Source organism: Lissotriton helveticus, chromosome 4_1 (assembly GCF_964261635.1).
Source record: "Lissotriton helveticus chromosome 4_1, aLisHel1.1, whole genome shotgun sequence".
Taxonomy (NCBI): Eukaryota; Metazoa; Chordata; class Amphibia; order Caudata; family Salamandridae; genus Lissotriton; species Lissotriton helveticus.
In genome coordinates, this window is record NC_136063.1 from 967224456 (window position 1) to 967243845 (window position 19390).

A 19390-nucleotide genomic window follows, 5' to 3' on the forward strand; every position below is an offset into this window, starting at 1 on the left:
GTACCGGCGGCGTCAGTGATTTCTAATATGGTGTGGTGTATATGTGAGGGTTGCGTGAGTGTAGCCAGTACCTTCCCGGGCCTATCACCTTCACAGTATTTACGGGCTGCCCAGTGTTTGCCCCGGTATTTCGCTTCCCTGGCAGCCTCCTCCTCATACCTTGACAGTGTCTCCCTAAAGGTGGCATGCAGGCCGGGGTCAGTGTCCGATGTCATGCGGAGTTCCAGGGCCCGTAGCTCCTTCTCCAGTGTGGTAATGGAATGCAAAATATCACGTAATACCCCGTGGCTTTTAGATATGCAGTACCCCCTGACAGTGACCTTAAACGCCTCCCATATGTTTTCAACCGATTCGACCGACCCCTTGTTCCTGGGAAAGAAGTCCGCTATCTCCTCCCCCAGTTCAGTGCGAAACAGGTTGTCAAGAAGTACGGCAGGGCGTAACCGCCACTGCGGTCGGGGAGCGTCCCACCCAGGGATACAGAACCGTAAAAGTACAGGGCCGTGATCAGAGTAGGTTCTAGGCAGGTGAGTAGCCCCCACTAATTCCGCAGCGACCATCCTAGTGACTAAGAAGTAATCCAGGCGTGCCCACGTCCCAGTATGAGAAGTGAAATGTGTACCCTCCCTTCCATTAGGATGTAAGTGTCTCCAGACATCTAAAAGGCCACCCTCCTCGATAACTCCCTCCAGTGCCTCCCTGGCCCTCGGCTTATAGGAGCCAACCCCATCCGCTCTGTCTAATGTGGGTACCAACGCCAGGTTGAAATCACCACCCCATATTATGTGTCGCGCCCCAACAGCCACAATCCTACCCCATAGAGTGGTGAAAAAGGCAGGTGAATCAATATTAGGTGCATATACGGACACAAACAGATACAGGTCACGGCCTATTCTGCCCCACAATAGAGCATAACGACCCTCTCTGTCCGATATGTCCCCACATGGTTGGAAAGGCACATTGCGGGCAACAAGAATTACCACACCTCTGGCATAAGTCGAATAAGAGGAAAAGATACGGTGTCCAGCCCATCTCTTCGCAAAAGTGGCGCCACCCTGTGCGGGCAGATGTGTCTCCTGTAACATGGCTAACTGCACATGATGTCTATCGAGGTAGGCAATAACATTTCGGCATTTCTTAGCATTGTTCAGTCCGCGGACATTCCAGGATAAACATGTCAATTGCGCATTCGCGTTTAAATCAGCCATGGACAAAACAACAATGAGTAAGGTAGAGCCCGAGAGGGCCGCAAAGTGCAACCTCCCCCACCCTGGCGGTGCCAGAGTGTACCCCAGGTTATCATAAAGATACATAGTTTGTACAGCCCCCAGGCATTAAGGGACAAACAGGCTAGCAGAATGCACTCAGACAGAGCCTCCATGGATAGAGCAGTAAGATAACATAGCGGTGCTAAGAAAGGCAGCGTAACATAGCCATCCCTGCCCAGCCAGCAACGGTGCGCACACCAGAACAATGTCCACGTGGAAAGTCTAGTCAATGGTTGCCTCTTGAAACATCCCCACCCCCCACCCACCCCAGCATCCCAATCATGCCAGAAGCCGATCTCTCCCACCCAACAGCCCATCCCCCAACCCTCCCCACCCAATTCCCGCAACAGCAACAACTCAAACATTGGCAAGGTAAAGGGGATCACCCAATAGGGGTAACACATAGAGTACGCACAGTCACTCCCTGACCCTGAGCTCCATCACTGTACCACCCTCGGGGGAGACTAGGGTCAGAAAAGTGGACCTTGGTTTTACGTTACCACAGGGGTGCAGGGTCAGCGCAGGTCCATCATCCGCAATTCCCCCAGTGTCTGTGCAGTAGTTTGTATAAAGAACACCATCCAGAGCAGACAAGGCGTAAGGAGCAGCACATGGCTTTAGTTAGCCGTTTCAGGGCGCTGGGGACTAGTCTGCCTCTTCTTGTCCTTCATCATCTGCTCGACCATCCCGCTGGGTCCTTCGAAGCGATTTCAGGAAGTCCTCAACTTTTTGCGGATTAGTGAAGAATCTTTGTGTGCCTTGGTGCGTGACTCGGAGCTTCGCAGGATACAAGAGCGCATAGTCTATCTGGGCCTCTCGCAACTTTTTCTTTACCGGAAGGAATTTGCGCCGCTCTTCCTGAACCATGGGCGTGAAGTCTGGATAAATGGAGAACGTCACGCCATTATAATGTAGCGACCCCTGAGTCCGGGCCGCCCGAAGCGCAGTATCCCGGTCACGGTAATTCAAGAGACGAGCTATTATGGGCCTCGGTGGGAGCCCAGGCTTGGGCACGGGTGCCAGGGAGCGGTGGGCCCTTTCCACGATGAATTGTGGCGAGAAGGCATCCTCGCCAATCGAGCCTCTGAGCAACTTCTCGATGTACAGCTCCATCCTGCCCGTGTCTGTGGATTCCGGCACGTTGGTGACCCGTATGTTATTCCGGCGGCTGCGAGCTTCCAAGTCCTCATTTTTAGCCGCAATGACCCTAAGCAAGTTGTCCATCCTACTCAATTGCGTCGTGTGGGTCGCGGTAACATCTGAAGTGTCGGATATACGTTGCTCCGCAGCTGTGATGCGCTCTTCGTGACGGTCAACTTTGTGTACCAGCGCGTCCAGTCGAGCAGTGACTCCATCCACCTTCTCAACCACCGTGGCAAACCCCTGCCGCATCTCCTGTATTAGGTTGGTCAGATCAATGTTTGTGGTAGCTGAGCCGGTAGCTTGTGGGGACGATGCACTAGGTGCAGGATCCGCTTGTACCGGTTTCGCGCCTTTTTTTGCGCCTCCAAAGCTAAGTTTCGCCTGCCGATGTTCAGGCCGCACCATGGTGGTAAGCTATCTCCGCACCTGTGCGCCGTGGAGCGTGGTAGCGCGTCAGGGTATCCCAGAGGGAGGTGACTGCAGAAGAGCAGCGACGCCGCAAGCGCCACGGTAGGGCAGCAAGGGCCAATGCAAAGGCGGGCTCAGGGGTACAGGAGGCCTGCGTGGATCTCAGGTGCCGTGAGGCCGAGCAGGAGAAGGCGCCGAGGCAGGGGAGGCTCCGGGACCTCCGTGCGCGTTTCAATGGAGGCGCCGATGGCCCAGGTGAGTGGACTCCGGGAGTGGCGGGGCACCGATGAAGAGGGGTGGCATAGGAGGAGCCCCCTCGGGAAGGTGCAGCGTGAGTCTCCCGTGTATCGTGGTCCCCGGAGGAGGAGCCAGGCCGCAGCCGAGTCGGGAGAGGAGCAGGGCCCCGCCCGGAGGAGCAGCCGGCGGCGCAGCAGTCCGCAGGCCCACTCAGGGTCCAGAGGTGGGGCAGCAGCGTAATGGACGCTCCGGGTAAAAGCGCGGCGGCGCCGTGCACCACGGGGGCCAAGCGCAACACACGATCCCGGATCCGGTATGCTTCAGGGACTCACCGCACCGCCAAGAGCCCCGGGCAGTCGGGGGTCCCCACACGGATCCAGGACACAGGCCGCGCCGCGGCTCCCGCCAGCAACCAGTAGCGGGTCAGTACAAAGCCCCAGGAGCGAGGGTAGTAGCAGTAGATGGGAGGGGGTTCTACACGGGCGGGGTGACAGCCTCCTACCGCCCGGCCAGGTCCACACACGAGGTCTCAGCAGCAGGCCGCCGTCAGCTCCGTCATGTGGCCCAGACCCTCGTGGTCATCCCCGGTGTATCGTAGACCGCTGCAGCCGGCCACCGCAATCCGTCAGCTCCAGTGCGATCTCCGCTGGAACTTCAACCGCTCACATCCCGAGTTGCGAGCAACAGAGCGCCACCAGACTTGGGACGATTGTAGAGTGGGACACCTGCAGCAGATGACGTGAAAATCAGGAGGTTTGGCACTCCGTGGCAGCAGATATATGCAGGATCATTTACCAAGGTGCGGGAGCTGCGTGTTCAAGCAGCCATTCCGCTTGCGCGCCCTCTAGCGCCCCTCCTATCATTCATTACTTAACTGCACACGCCTGCCACTAAAAGCTTGCCAAAAAATAATTGTATAATACCAAATCCTCCTTCTTATCTCATACAGTTGCACTCTGATGTGGTCAGACCCACAACAGCCGATTTCAGCCTCCTAAAGAAAGGCCCATTTTGCACCATCACCTTACAAGCAAAATTTAGATGTTCAAGCAATTTCTGTACTTGTCCCAAAGTTTATTTTCTTAATTCGACATTCGATGAACGTATACTCTGAAAACCTGGACTTCATGACCACTGAGTCCAATTTAATACCCTAGAATATCAGTGCTTTGGAGGGATCCTTGGTTTTCTCCAGTACTAATATCACTCTAAGGGCTTCAGCCTGCCCGAGAAAACATTCCAAGAATCTAGTACATGCAGCCTTGCTGTCACTCACTATAAAAAGAATGTCCAATTAATACACAGAGGCAGGTCTCTTCCAGTTTACTTCTCCCCAAAAGGTGATGAAAAGCTCAAAAAGGTGCAGTAAAGACAACAAACCATAAGTATCACCTTATCCATACACAAACTCATCAACCTGTAACTCTAGCAACTCAAAATCATCTGTACGCATTGGTAGCAAACAGCAGGCATTCTTGTCATCACATTTTGCCATTAGCCTACCCCTGCCACATAGTCTTAACTTCTTAATAGGACTGTTGATAATGAAAAAAAACTCCACCACAAAATCTTATTGCTGTGCAATCATTCAGTGTTCTCCTATCAAGCTAGAACAGTTGTGTTTCCGCTGGAATTCTCCTGTTGTTTTCAGGTCTGGACTAGCTATCTGGCCCCCCTCTTGGGCTGCAGGCTAGCTGGAACATTTTAGAGCATGGTGGGCTACAATAGCTCAACTATGCCCCTATTGCTCTATTATAGTTGCAACCTCCTTCAGTGTGGGGCAAGTCTGACATTTTTTGCTAGGGGTAATTTTGTTTGGCCCTGCTTGTCTTATTTGGTATGATGCTCAGTGACAACACCATCAACATCTCCAACGGCCAATCCACAAAAGGACCTGCAATCCTGCCCTCCTGTAATTCACACATCAACTTATTCTCTATCAACTCCCTATGGAGGGAAAGGCGAGAAAGTTTATGGCCTATCCCTTCTCCATTACCCCTCATCAGGCATTCCAAAACCCCTTGAAAACTGCCCTTTAATCTCCTGTCGGATCTGGTCAGAGTTTTATGGTAGCCACTCGTTCAGGTCTTCCAAACTAGCCATAATATGTGTACTTCCCCAATTTCCTTCTGCTACACCCTCTTGCTCACATATGTTGACCACTCTTGCTGACCTTTAAAACTTACTTTTACATTGAAAGCAAGTCCAAATGCTTTAGTTAAAGGACAAGCAGGTACTTCCATGTTGTGAATTCCGTCTTCCACAATTGTCCATCCTTCCCTGAGTAGACCACTGGAGAAAATGCGGCTGAGTAGTAAAACCAATGGACAAATCATTTGCTGTGTTCAGCATCACCACAGGATTGTTGGCACCCTTCAGCTCAGTGCTAGGTCATTGTGAAGTTCACCCCAAATCGAACACTTGTAGGAACTTTTCAGTAATCTCTGGACAATCAAAGATTACTTAAATATATCAAGGAGAGCCTTTTACCAATAGCATCTTGGAGCTTTACTTTACTATTAAACCCAAAACTTAGCACCAATCAATCAATCAATCAATCATGCCATTTGTATAGCGCACTACTCACCCGGGAGGGTCTCAAGGCGCTTGGGGGGAGGGGTATGCTACTGCTCGAACAGCCAGGTCTTGAGTTGTTTCCTGAAGGCGAGATGGTCCTGGGTCAGCCGAAGGTGGATGGGGAGGGAGTTCCAAGTCTTGGCAGCCAGGTAAGAGAAGGATCTTCCTCCGGCGGTGGCTCTTCGGATGCGTGGTACGGCTGCGAGGGCGAGGCTGGTGGACCGTAGCTGGTGGGTGGGCGTGTAGAAGGTCAGGCGGTCGTTGAGGTACTTGGGGCCCAGGTCGTGGAGAGACTTGTGTGCGTGGCTGAGGAGCCGGAACGTGATCCTCTTGTCGACGGGGAGCCAGTGCAGGTTCCTCAGGTGGCTGGAGATGTGGCTGCGTCGGGGGACATCCAGGATGAGTCGGGCGGAGGCGTTCTGGATGCGCTGGAGTCTTTTCTGTAGCTTGGCTGTGGTTCCGGCATAGAGGGCGTTTCCGTAGTCCAGTCGGCTGGTGACAAGTGCCTGGGTGACAGTCTTCCTGGTCTCGGTCGGGATCCAGCGGAAGATCTTGCGAAGCATACGCAGGGTGTTGAAGCACGATGTGGAGACGGCGTTGACTTGTCTGGTCATCGAGAGGGAGGGGTCCAGGATGAAGCCCAGGTTGCGTGCGTGGTCGGTTGGCTTGGGTGCGGTGCCCAGGGCTGGGGGCCACCAGGAGTCGTCCCAGGCGGAGGGCGAAGATCCCAGGATGAGGACTTCCGTCTTGTCCGAGTTCAGTTTCAGGCGGCTGTCCTTCATCCACTCGGCGACGTCTTTCATCCCTTCGTGTAGGCAGGTTCTGGCGGTGTCGGGGTCTCTGGTGAGGGAGAGGATCAGCTGGGTGTCGTCGGCGTAAGAGATGATGTTGAGGTTGTGCTGGCGTGCGATGGCTGCGAGAGGTTTCATGTAGATGTTGAAGAGGGTGAGGCTGAGTGAAGATCCTTGCGGGACGCCGCAGATGACTTCGGTGGCCTCGGAGCGAAACGGGGGGAGGCGGACTCTTTGTGTTCTTCCGGCAAGGAACGAGATGATCCACTCCAGTGCCTTCTCTTGGATACCGATGTTGCTGAGGCGCTGGACTAGGGTGCGGTGGCAGACCGTGTCGAACGCAGCGGAGAGGTCCAGGAGGATGAGGGCCACTGTTTCCCCCTTGTCGAGCAGGGTCCGGATGTCGTCGGTGGCTGCGATGAGCGCGGTCTCGGTGCTGTGGTTGGCTCTGAAGCCGGACTGCGAGGGGTCGAGGGATCCGTTCGTCTCGAGGAAGGCGTCAGCTGTCTGTTGACGATCTTCTCGATGACTTTAGCAGGAAAAGGGAGGAGCGAGATGGGGCGGAAGTTTTTGAGATCGGTGGGGTCTGCTGTAGGTTTCTTCAGGAGGGCGCTGATCTCGGCGTGCTTCCAGCTCTCCGGGAAGGTGGCGGTGTTGAAGGAGGCGTTGATGATGTTCCGGAGTTGGGGTGCGATGGTAGAGTCGGCCTTGTTGAAGACGTGGTGTGGTCAGGGGTCGGTCGGTGATCCGGAGTGGATGGTGTTCATCGTGCGGGCTGTGTCTTCGGTGGTCACCGTGGTCCAGGTGCGAAGGGTGGCGGTGGGGGGCATTGGTACGACGGTTGGGTGCGTGGGTGGGGCGCCGAAGCTGTTGTGGATGTCGGCGATCTTGCAGTGGAAGAACGAGGCGAGGGAGTCGCAGAGGTCTTGTGACGGATTGATGTCGTTGGTGCCGGTGCTGGGGTTGGAGAACTCCTTGACGATAGTGAAGAGCTCTTTGCTGTCGTGGGTGTTGTTGTCCAGTCGTTCCTTCAGGGTTTCTTCTTGGTGGTGCGGATGAGCTGGTGGTGCCTGCGAGTAGCGTGTTTGAGGGCGGTCATGTTGTCGGTGGTCCGGTCGAGGAGCCAGGCTTTCTCGAGGGTGCGGCAGGTCTTCTTGGAGTCCTTGAGGTCGTCGGTGAACCAGGATGCCTTCTTGCTTCTGGGTCTGCTGGGAGGGTTCTTTAGTGGCGCGAGGTCGTCGGCGCAGGCGGTCAGCCACTGTGTGAAGTTGCGGGCTGCTTCGTTGGGGTCCGTTGTGTTGGCGGGTGGGCTCTGGCTGAGGGAGGTGGTGAGCTGGTCTGCGGTGATCTTGCTCCAATTCCTGTGGGGTACCTGTTGCGGGTGGTGGTGGGTCGTGGATCTTTTGAAGCTGAAGTGGACGCAGCTGTGGTCGGTCCAGTGGAGTCCGGTGGCGTGGCTGAAGGTGATGTACTTGCTGGAAGAGAAGACGGGATCAAGCGTATGGCCGGCGTAGTGGGTGGGGGTGTTGACCAGTTGCTTGAGTCCGAGGTTGGCGAGGTTTTGCAGCAGGGCGGTGGTGTTGCGGTCCTTGTTGTTCTCCAGGTGGAAGTTGAGGTCCCCGAGGAGGATGTAGTCAGTGGAGGGGAGGGCGTGCGGGCTGATGAAGTCTGTGATGTCTTCGCTGAATTGTGTGCGTGGTCCCGGGGGTCTGTAGACGAGGGTGCCTCTGAGGGTCGTCTTAGGGTCGGTGTGAATCTAGAAGTGGAGATGTTCGGCTGCGGCGAAGGAGTCATTGGCGTCGGTCGTGATGCAGGTGGTGTTCCTGTGGACGATGGCGATGCCACATCCGGTCTGGTTGATGCGGTCTGTAGGAAGGTAGATCCCTGACTATGGTTGCCCCCAACTTTTTGCCTGGTGTTTTGCTGGTTTTATGACTTAGTTGACCTGGGGCCCTGCTATTCAGGACCCCAGGCCTACTGCTCTCTCTGTAAAATGGATTCCATGTACCTTAGGTACATATCTAATTGGATACTGAGTCACCTTATCAGTCCCTGTACAGTGTGCCTTAGGTACCCAGGGCATAGGTGTACCCAGGGCCTACCAGGGGCTGCAGCATGTATTATGCCACCCCTGGCTGGCCATCCAAATCTGACACAACTGGCTGCTTGACAGCTGGGGCAAGGTGGTGTAATCACCCTTTGCTTTAGATATAGTATACCTATATCTAACCCTAAAAATGGACACACAGATCTCCTATCAGTCACTCCTATGGCAGGCCTTGACAATCCTGAAGGCAGAGTGCTTGGAATCGTGTGAGATAGTGCTCTGGCATGAGCTGAGCCTGTCTGCGGCTGTCGGGATCTATCCCTTAGCCGTTCCCATGATAACGCATACCATATACTCTTAAGTGCATTATAATCCTCGCGGTTATATGCCAACTCTGGTATCGCTTTATCAAAACATGTCGAGTAAGGTGTCATACGAATTGGAATACTAACCCCTCGCCAATTCTGGCGACGGGGTTAGCATTCCACCCTTCTAGAGGGACACGACATGTATGTAACCTGTAACCCCGGTTAAAGTCAGACATAGCCTCAGCTCCACAAGATGGATGCAGCCACCGAGACACAAGTCTGCCCTCCTGCTGCTGGGAGTCCTCCCAGCACAGGAGGCAAGGACAAAGGGTTTCCTGCCAGGGGCGGTGCCAGCAGCGTCCCAGACAGGATTTTGTGTATCCTAGGTAGGCAGGGCTTTAGAGGAAGGTGACTGCAAGTGGCACCCCGGTGCTCACTGTGCATAGGCCGGCTGGAACCAGTTCCAGGGGCACTCCAGCCCCTGATCTGGGGAAAGCCCGCCAAAGGAGAGGGGTGTAACCACCCCCCTCCTAGTCCCACCCATAGGGCAGGACTTAGTCGCGTGCCAGCCCCTTTTTGCAGGATAAAGGTAGGAACTGGCCCCCTTCCAGATTAGATCATCTTTGAATCCTGAAACTACTTTCCACGAAAGGAACTCAAGACTTCTTCCCAAGATTCTCCTTTGTGACTAAGGAGTAGTCACCCTGCAGCAGCAGGCACCTACCAAGCATCGCGGTTTGTTGCCAGTCTCTCCTTCGGATCAAGACTGCTCCAACACGACGAAAACCGGCTTCCCTGGCACCTCTGACCTCAACCTACATCATCAGCCCAGCTGTGATCCGTGGGTGTGACGAGACCTCGAGGGACCGGCCATCTTCAGAACTGCACGACGCTTGTCCAGCACGACCACCGAGTGACCCTCGACCGAGTGCTTTGGGGTAAGAGAAGCCCCGACCCTGAGCAGCTCCAGCACCGAAGTTCAGCCCCCCTGCATCCAGGAGATCTGCGTGGGGCCCTTCTGCTCTTTGCTGCCAACCGCGTTGTCCAGGTCGCTTGCCCGTTGGCTAGTGGCCCTCTCACGACGCTCCACGACGACAACCACTGCTGGTCTGGTTGCTCCAGACTAGCCCTTGCTCCCCTCCAAAAGAGGAGCACCCTGGACCCTCCTGGTCCACTCAAGACGCCATTTTAGGTCCACCGCGTGGGCCTTGCATTTGCCAAGACTTGTTGCCCAATCCTGGGTCCAGCGACGTCGACAGCAAGAACCTTAGTGGGACAGCTCGCACCTCCATCCTGGTCACCGACAACGCCTCCTGGTCCGAGAGACTGCAGAGCCCAGCAGCGCCCACTCACCTGGCTGAGGTGACTTCGTCCGGTGCCATCCTGGTGCCCACTCAAATCACTGGCTAGTGATTCAGAACTTGGTCCCCTCTGCTTACAGGTTTCTTCTTCCCTGATCCAGGCTTGGATCACCACGAACTTCTTCACTGGTCGCCTGCCAGCAACTTCTTTCCTCAGGCTCCTGGATCTTCAACGTGGGTTTCCGACGCAACTTCAACCCTATGCAGCCGCAGCCCCTGGGCTAGGTAAACCAAGTACTCCGGTGCTTCAGCATAGCCCAACACCCTAAGTGTTCGGATCCACTCCCGTTTTCGACCCACCTAGTCGGGTTCGCCCGAGAACAGTAGCTTTGCAACTGCTAGCCTCCATAGACTTTTTCCCGCCTTACGCGTGAGAGTTCCCACTCTGCACACGACGTCCACAGGCCTCCTGCAACTAATCTAAGTGTTTAGAATTGTAGGCCAAGCGATTCCAAAGTCTATGAGAATAGTTACTTACCTGCTAGTAGTTCGCATTCCACTTTTGTAATATATGGTTTTTCGTGCCCCTAGGGCATTTGTGTAAATTGTGCGACTTAAAGTATTTTCTTAAGAGTTTTGTTATGTGCTTAGCTCCCTGACTCATAAAGAGTTCAGGGTAGTCTTGTTATAAATAAATATCTGTTTATTTTCATAACAACTTGTGTGGTGTCCTTTCACTTGGTGTTCAAGGGGTAATGTGATGGTAAAACAGCTGGCTTAACACGCCCTCTAGAGTCTTAGCCTTAGACTGCTCGTATCCATGCTACTAGGATAGCTGGTCTATAAGGTTGACTTACAACCAATCATCAATAAGGGTTGTTTGGACTGATACAAAGTGCTCACTAGAATAGTGAACATTATATATCAGGCCAACTTCTCACATTAGTGAGCAGCGGTTGGGATTTGAGCTTGCTGTTGTTTTACCACACATATCCTAAGAATATCATTTGAAAGATCACATAAGTACTAAGGTACATATAACTTAGCTTAGAATACTCTGAGTTCTACTGAACCAGCTGTTGTAGCTCCTAGGGCCTAGCACACCCTAAACTACAACTCTAGCAAGGGATCAGTAGGTAACCATATAGTGTAGGTAAGTGCACCACTTACACCTCACTAGAAAAGCATGTCTACCCATGAAGAGTCTACTGAGACTCCCCTTGTGGCAGTTGACCCTCCACAGGTCACTTCAAGATATGCAGCTCTCAGTTTCCAGGAGATGAGTCAAGTGTGTACCTCCAGGAAACTGAAACAGGGGTCTAACCCCACCATTCCCTTTCTGATAGGTCTCTTAGAGACATATGATGCGAGAAAGATTTCTCAGCTAGATGGGAATATGCCAGCCTTAGAGGGTACCACTGGGGATCCAGACCTCCACAACACTGTAAATGCAGTTGAGGAGGAGGATCTTGAGGAACTCTCTGAGGGTGAGGCAAACAAGGGTCCTGAGTTAGTCAGCAGACTCACTAGGGCCAACTTAGACCTACTTGGGCAAGGATCTGGGGGACCCCCAGTACTGACCCTGATGAGGCCTAACCTTGGAGTTAGGAGAGATAGATCTCTTTCTATGGACTCCATTAGATCTCTGCACTCTAATGCCTCTTCTCAGAGGAGAAGGAACTCTTCACAAAGGAGATTGACTTCACCTCAGAGAAGAGAGCATGAAGCAAGGATGAGACAAGCTAAACTGAGGATTGAAAGGGAAGAACTTGCCCTGGCCAAAGAAAAGCTTGCCTTTGCTAGAGAGCAGCAGATGAGTGGGACAGTTCCCACTGGTGGCAGCAATCTCCCAAGAGAAAAAGAGAAGGGTTTAGATACTAAACACCTGAGTAAGATAGTGCCCCCCTTTAAACAAGGGGATGACATCCAGAAATGGATGGCTGCTTTGGAGAGGGCCTGCACTGTCCAGTGCATCCCCCAAAGTCAGTGGGCAGCTATACTGTGGCTCTCCTTTGATGGCAAAGGTAGAGATAAGCTCATCACTACTAGAGTTGAGGATGCTAATAATTACCAAGTCCTGAAAAATACACTGGTTGATGGGTTTGGCTTAACCACTGAGCAGTACAGGTTGCTGTTCAGGGATACCCAGAAAACTCAGTCTCAGGATTGGGCTGACTTTGTTGATTGTGCCACTAAGGCTTTGGAGGGCTGGCTATTGGGTAGCAAGGTTACTGACTTCGCAGGATTGTATAATCTTATTATGAGAGAGCAAGTCTTAAATAATTGTCAGAACCAGTTATTACACCAGCACCTGGTAGACTCTGATCTGACCTCTCCACAAGAATTGGGTAAGAGGGCAGACAAATGGGTCAGAACCAGGATTAGGCCTAAGAACCAAGGTGGTGACCAGAAAAAGGAATCAACCAAGCCTCAAGAAAAGGGTGGGGATAAATCTACAGAGAAAACTTCCCTAGGGCCCCAAAACTCCAAGAATGGGGGTGGGTCCCAAGACACTTCCTCTACCCAGAAGAAACCTTATTGTTATCCCTGTAAACAGGTGGGACACTTGAAAACTGACAGCAGTTGCCCAAAGAATAACAATAAGGAGAACATACCCCCAAGTAACATTCCCAAACCTCCTGTTACTACTAGTAGTAATCCCCCAGGTGGTGGGAGTGCCCCCAAGAATTTGGGTGCATTTACTTTGGGAGTTCCTGGGGACTCTGGCCTAACCAGGTCCCCTGACTTAGATACTCTTGTCTGTGAAAATGGCATGGGGTTTGCCAACTTCACTACTTGTCCCAACACTTTGAGCAAGTACAGACAGGAGCCCCTCATCAATGGTATAAAAGTTGAGGCCTATAGAGATACAGGGGCTAGCATCACCATGGTGACTGAGAGTCTAGTCCCCTCAAGGCAACTTTTACCTGGTGCCACATACCAGGTGACCAATATTGATGGAGTACAGAGAAATCATCCCATGGCAGTGGTAAATCTCAGCTGGGGAGGTGTCACTGGCCACAAGAGAGTGGCAGTGTCACCAAACTTGCCTGTAGATTGCCTACTGGGGAATGATTTAGAGCTCTCAGCCTGGGCTGAAGTAGAGCAAGAAACCCATTTTAAGATGGTGAACCTCCATGGTAAGGTTAGTGGGGCAGTGATAGCCACAGCCCCAGTCCAAGATGTCCTCCCTGAACAGGTCAGGAGGGCTGTGCCAGTCACAGCCCAATCTCAGACAGCTTCCTTCCCAGAAAAGGTTAGCAGGGCTGTGATGGTCACAGCCCATACCCAAACTGAGTCGCTTCCTGAAAAGGTTGATAGAGTTGTGATGGCCACAGCTCAAACTCAGACAGATAATAGTGTTGTGAAGCCTGAAACTATGGATCACTCCACTCAGACAGAGAGCATTGAGGAGGAAGAGAAATCTCCCTCCCACCAGACTTTAGGAAAGGATCAGCCTCCTCAGGGAACTGATCTGACCCCTTGTGAAGAAACTGCCCCAGAGGTAGTCAGGCCTAGCCTGGCAGAACCCCTGATGTCAGTGGACCCTTCCAAGGTGGGACCCAGTCTGGAGCAGGTAACCTGCCCCTCTCTACCCTGCCTCAGTCAGCCCAGGGCTGTAGAGGTCAGGGAGGCCAGTGGTGGACCCCAAAGGGCCCCCTGTCCAAAAGAACTTCCCAATCAGCAGATTAAGGGCACTGAAGCTAGTAATCCTAGCCAAGTGAAAATAAAATAGACTCCTGAGGGATCCCCCTTAAACCTAGTTAGGGAACTCCCACAGAAGGACACTGTTGGGCACAGCCAAACCTGGGACCTGAGGGCCCCAAACCTGACCTGTCCCTCCAGTAAGCCAAACAGAGGGACCCAACCTCCAGCTGTAGGTAGCCAGAGGTTGACCCTGAGAGCCCAAAACAACTCAGTCTTGGAAAGAAAGGCCTCTATGGTGGAAAATGATTGGAGGAAGCTGAGCCCAAAATTAGTGGAGCCTCACTTCAGTACTCCAGTTCAGCACCAGCCTTTTCCTTTGCCAAAACACACCACAGGTAGAGATTCCCTATGGTGGAGACCCACAGATACCCTTAGGGTGAGGGATTGCTTAGTGGACCATGAGATAGGGGGTAACCATGCCAGTGCTGGTACTTCCTTATATGGCCACTCAGGCAATATAGGCTTACCTGGCAAGGATAGCCTTATCTCCTTTCGTTTGGGGGGGGTTATGTAGGAAGGTAGATCCCTGACTATGGTTGCCCCCAACTTTTTGCCTGGTGTTTTGCTGGTTTTCTGACTTAGTTGACCTGGGGCCCTGCTATTCAGGACCCCAGGCCTACTGCTCTCTCTGTAAAATGGATTCCATGTACCTTAGGTACATATCTAATTGGATACTGAGTCACCTTATCAGTCCCTGTACAGTGTGCCTTAGGTACCCAGGGCATAGGTGTACCCAGGGCCTACCAGGGGCTGCAGCATGTATTATGCCACCCCTGGCTGGCCATCCAAATCTGACACAACTGGCTGCTTGACAGCTGGGGCAAGGTGGTGTAATCACCCTTTGCTTTAGATATAGTATACCTATATCTAACCCTAAAAATGGACACACAGATCTCCTATCAGTCACTCCTATGGCAGGCCTTGACAATCCTGAAGGCAGAGTGCTTGGAATCGTGTGAGATAGTGCTCTGGCATGAGCTGAGCCTGTCTGCAGCTGTCGGGATCTATCCCTTAGCCGTTCCCATGATAACGCATACCATATACTCTTAAGTGCATTATAATTAGGGCTCCCGGTTTTATGGTATTTATTTTTTTCACATTTCCGTCTGTATTTATCCATATTTATTTTTTGGTAATTGTACCTGTATTTATCCACATTTATTTTTGACACAAGAAAAAAAAGACGCTAAAGCTAGTATTTTTCCACATGTATTTAGGTTGACATGCACACTTGCAATAGGTTGTTATAGCTGTGTTTTTTTAATTGGAGCCTATGCTTATTGGGAGCAAATTTCTTCCCTGTTCTGTAAGAAAAAATGTGTGAATTTGTGACTTTGATTAGGTCTCATTTGCGCATCTGTCTTGCTGCAAAATGTCAACGAATTACTACCTCTTTTACTCACATTTAATCAGCCATCACAGAGTGTCTGCTCGAAGAATATCAGATCACTCTTACTTTGCACTAGAAGACGACCTACCCCATGAGGCATTGTAAATCGCCAAAATATCTAAAGCATCCTGCATCTGCATCTGTACAGAATAGTGCTTTGATGTGGACGCTATGGAGAAAATTTCTGTTTTCGTTTTTATTTTTATTTAAGTAGCACATAAATAAATAAACATTAAATAGAACAAGTTAAAGAGACCTGGGGCGGAAGGTGTAAGAGTGAGTGAGAGAAGGACAGTGTGGGGGTGGGGGTGGGGCGGGTTGTTGAGCTGTGGTATCAGCAAATATGTGCAGCACTATTAGCAGCAGCGCTCAATTCTCGTTTCAATAATGCACGGTCTTCTGCTGCCACTTATCCTTGCTGGCAAAAGCCACCTCTGAGTTCAAGGGGCATCCAAGGTAGAGGGGAAACACTTCCGTTTACCCAGTCCTGCGTCCATAACAATCACCAACAAAAGGCATTCTGGAATGTTGCCTTGTCTGATGATGTCAGCTGGGTTTTTTGAAATTGTGACATCACTCACTGGATGGACCGTTCAGAAGTGAGACTAACTATGTCACCCTGAAATTAATGCAGTCACCCTGAAATCAACTGAGGTGCCCTAACTTACAAGACAGCTCACACACTTAGCTGCCCTGGGTGAATTTAATGTGTCTGAGTGTGGCTGGTAAAAGCAACCGAATAGACATCACAAGGAATTACAACCCTGCACAACAGCGCTGGCATCTGTTTTAGACAGTTGTAATCATCAAACCTACCCACAGTTAATGCCCATTTAATCCATGGCCTCTCTGGAGAGACTGCCGAGGGAGTGTCCTCATAGGGCAAACTGTAAATGCGAATGTGTGGTAAATAGGGCGTGGAGGTGCATAGCTCGGCAGGGGGGTGGAAGTTGTGAATGCATCCAGAGGACAGCAGGCTCTACCTATATGCACAGAGTCACGGATACACTTGTTGGTGAGTGGCACGATTTATCATAGGGCAAAAAGTGACACATCGTAGGGGCACTAAGGCATACTGGCGAGGCCCTCATTCACAGATGGCTTGGCTCACTGCATGTTTTACACACATCCACTCACGCGGTGTGTCCGACTCCACAAGTGCATAATGTGTAAGCAACAGAAACCAGCTAATAAAACTGCTTTTTGGCTGCGCCCCACGATAAGATTAATTATTTTTAAATCATGTAAATGTATCCAATCTATGTAAAAGCCCTTAAACCTAGTAAAGTACAGTGTGAAACACATATTTGGAGGAAACCTTCTAATGGTTTGTATTACACTCAGTTCTGTTGCAGGTGAGAAGTCCCAAAGATGCGGTTTAGCTGGAGGTGTGGGGGTGTCCATCCATTGTGTACAGGCGCTTGCATATGAAAGGAGGCAGTGCAGGCCGAGGATGGACATCGGCTGCTTGCACTGCTCCAGCCATTATCTTGTGTGAACTAGCGCTGTGAGGGGTGCCCGAGTGTCTCTGCAGACACGGTGATCCCAGTTCTTCCGTCTCTGAAAGACTTTCAGGGCAGCAGTTCTCGTTTCTTTTGGCCACCCCTGTGCACCTCTGACTCGGATTTTACAGAGGAGCACAGAGGCAGGAGGAGCATTTGTTTTGTTAGTATTTTCCCGTTTTTATATATAAATACAGACAAAAACAAAAAAGTTTTCCGTCTGTATTTATATGTAAAAATCCGTTTAAACGGAAAACCGGGAGCCTTGATTATAATCCTCGCGGTTATATGCCAACTCTGGTATCGCTTTATCAAAACATGTCGAGTAAGGTGTCATACGAATTGGAATACTAACCCCTCGCCAATTCTGGCGACGGGGTTAGCATTCCACCCTTCTAGAGGGACACGACATGTATGTAACCTGTAACCCCGGTTAAAGTCAGACATAGCCTCAGCTCCACAAGATGGATGCTGCCACCGAGACACAAGTCTGCCCTCCTGCTGCTGGGAGTCCTCCCAGCACAGGAGGCAAGGACAAAGGGTTTCATGCCAGGGGCGGTGCCAGCACCGTCCCAGACAGGATTTTGTGTATCCTAGGTAGGCAGGGCTTTAGAGGAAGGTGAATGCAAGTGGCACCCCGGTGCTCACTGTGCATAGGCCGGCTGGAACCAGTTCCAGGGGCACTCCAGCCCCTGATCTGGGGAAAGCCCGCCAAAGGAGAGGGGTGTGACCACCCCCCTCCTAGTCCCACCCATAGGGCAGGACTTAGTCGCGTGCCAGACCCTTTTTGCAGGATAAAGGTAGGAACTGGCCCCCTTCCAGATTAGATCATCTTTGAATCCTGAAACTACTTTCCACGAAAGGAACTCAAGACTTCTTCCCAAGATTCTCCCTTGTGACTAAGGAGTAGTCACCCTGCAGCAGCAGGCACCAACCAAGCATCGCGGTTTGTGGCCAGTCTCTCCTTCGGATCAAGACTGCTCCAACATGACGAGAACCGGCTTCCCTGGCACCTCTGACCTCAACCTACATCATCAGCCCAGCTGTGATCCGTGGGTGTGACGAGACCTCGAGGGACCGGCCATCTTCAGAACTGCACGACGCTTGTCCAGCACGACCACCGAGTGACCCTCGACCGAGTGCTTTGGGGTAAGAGAAGCCCCGACCCTGAGCAGCTCCAGCACCGAAGTTCAGCCCCCCTGCATCCACGAGATCTGCGTGGGGCCCTTCTGCTCTTTGCTGCCAACCGCGTTGTCCAGGTCGCTTGCCCGTTGGCTAGTGGCCCTCTCACGACGCTCCACGACGACAACCACTGCTGGTCTGGTTGCTCCAGACTAGCCCTTGCTCCCCTCCAAAAGAGGAGCACCCTGGACCCTCCTGGTCCACTCAAGACGCCATTTTAGGTCCACCGCGTGGGCCTTGCATTTGCCAAGACTTGTTGCCCAATCCTGGGTCCAGCGACGTCGACAGCAAGAACCTTTGTGGGACAGCTCGCACCTCCATCCTGGTCGCCGACAACGCCTCCTGGTCCGAGAGACTGCAGAGCCCAGTAGCGCCCACTCACCTGGCTGAGGTGACTTCGTCCGGTGCCATCCTGGTGCCCACTCAAATCACTGGCTAGTGATTCAGAACTTGGTCCCCTCTGCTTACAGGTTTCTTCTTCCCTGATCCAGGCTTGGATCACCACGAACTTCTTCACTGGTCGCCTGCCAGCAACTTCTTTCCTCAGGCTCCTGGATCTTCAACGTGGGTTTCCGACGCAACTTCAACCCTATGCAGCCGCAGCCCCTGGGCTAGGTAAACCAAGTACTCCGGTGCTTCAGCATAGCCCAACACCCTAAGTGTTCGGATCCACTCCCGTTTTCGACCCACCTAGTCGGGTTCGCCCGAGAACAGTAGCTTTGCAACTGCTAGCCTCCATAGACTTTTTCCCGCCTTACGCGTGAGAGTTCCCACTCTGCACACGACGTCCACAGGCCTCCTGCAACTAATCTAAGTGTTTAGAATTGTAGGCCAAGCGATTCCAAAGTCTATGAGAATAGTTACTTACCTGCTAGTAGTTCGCATTCCACTTTTGTAATATATGGTTTTTCGTGCCCCTAGGGCATTTGTGTAAATTGTGCGACTTAAAGTATTTTCTTAAGAGTTTTGTTATGTGCTTAGCTCCCTGACTCATAAAGAGTTCAGGGTAGTCTTGTTATAAATAAATATCTGTTTATTTTCATAACAACTTGTGTGGTGTCCTTTCACTTGGTGTTCAAGGGGTAATGTGATGGTAAAACAGCTGGCTTAACACGCCCTCTAGAGTCTTAGCCTTAGACTGCTCGTATCCATGCTACTAGGATAGCTGGTCTATAAGGTTGACTTACAACCAATCATCAATAAGGGTTGCTTGGACTGATACAAAGTGCTCACTAGAATAGTGAACATTATATATCAGGCCAACTTCTCACACGGTCCCTCCTGATGATCTTGTACCCGTCCGGGAGGGCGATGGCGATGTCGGGTGCAGAGGAGGCGTTCATCCAGGTTTCCGTGAGGAAGGCGACGTCCGGTGATGTAGCGTCGAGGAGGTTCCAGAGTTCCACGGCGTGTCTGTGGACGGAGCGGGTGTTGATCAGGATGCACTTGAGGTGGTTGCTGCTGGTGTTTGTCTTGGCGGGTGCGGGGCAGGTTCGGAGGCAGGTGAACTTGCAGGTGCAGCAGGTGA